Raw genomic sequence first — 1,019 nt, 5'->3', positions numbered from 1 at the left:
GGCTTCTAAAAAGAAGAAAAAAAAAAAAAAAAAAAAAAAAAAGAGAAAACTCTGCATATACCACCAACGTGTCTTTGAGCAGTGAACAACTGAAGTTGATTCTGGAAGTTGCAAGAAGCTGAATGCTAAGCACCGAGAAGAGGAAGAAGCATTGTGATTCAGAGTCTTTCCAGAGTAGCTAGGTGTCCATTTTGGATAAGGCACATTAAAGATGCCTTTTGGTTTTGCTATCTTGGAACAGCGGATCCTTTAAGATTTAGTAAATCTGTTATGCATTCTTGAAAGCAAAGACTAATCCTAAAACCAGTGTAAATTTTGCTGGTTTTATTTCCTTTAAACTCCAGTATAAAAACAAAGCATAAACTCTTGCAAGTCATCATTGAAGAATTTAAAAAAATGCCTCAACAGAAAATAGAATGATGAGGTAGAGACACTGTGAACTGGATAATGCCCTGTAGTGCAGGGCTTCATAGAAGCAAGCTTTGTATTAGTTTATATTATACAGTATAATTTTATATATAAGGAAACATAACTGACAGTTTTGGTGAGTGTAAGTACTTGTCCTGTTCCAAGCTTGGTTTACTCAGGCACAAAATAAAGTTAAGGGTATGTAAGAGCGAATATTTTCATAACCAGAAGAGTAAAATAATTTTTTAGCTGTCAAGCTGTCATTATGTGTTGTGAAGATTTTTTAAAGTTATTTTTATACAAATTTCCATGCAAAGATGAAAAAAACCACCCACCTTTTCCAAAAAGAAAATGCACAAACTGAATCATTAACTGCAGTGCAAACAAGCTTGTACCAGTAGCGGAGTCTAATAGACCTGCCTTGTGCTCAGCTTCCAAGACAAGTTCATAGAGACCTGTGTTAGCATGTCCCAATATTTTTGGATTTTCACATGAAAAATTTCCAAAGTTATTTTGAGAAATTAAAGATGCAGCAAAAATTTTTACCGATTGCTGCCTAGTCATTGTTGTCTTGTGTTTTTGTATGCTGTGATGCTCATACTGAGGTCTGC

At 34.6% G+C, this 1,019-nt stretch overlaps 1 protein-coding gene across 1 annotated transcript in view; it reads left to right on the top strand.

Annotated features, from left to right (window-relative positions):
- Positions 1 to 1,019, top strand: part of MTDH (metadherin) — a 31,146-nt gene that overhangs the window by 1,063 nt on the left and 29,064 nt on the right. The window lies entirely within an intron of this gene.

Source organism: Merops nubicus, unplaced genomic scaffold, assembly GCF_000691845.1.
Source record: "Merops nubicus isolate BGI_N331 unplaced genomic scaffold, ASM69184v1 scaffold37362, whole genome shotgun sequence".
Lineage (NCBI taxonomy): Eukaryota > Metazoa > Chordata > Aves > Coraciiformes > Meropidae > Merops > Merops nubicus.
Note: the sequence above shows the minus strand (reverse complement) of the source record. Positions and strands in the feature narration are given on the sequence as shown.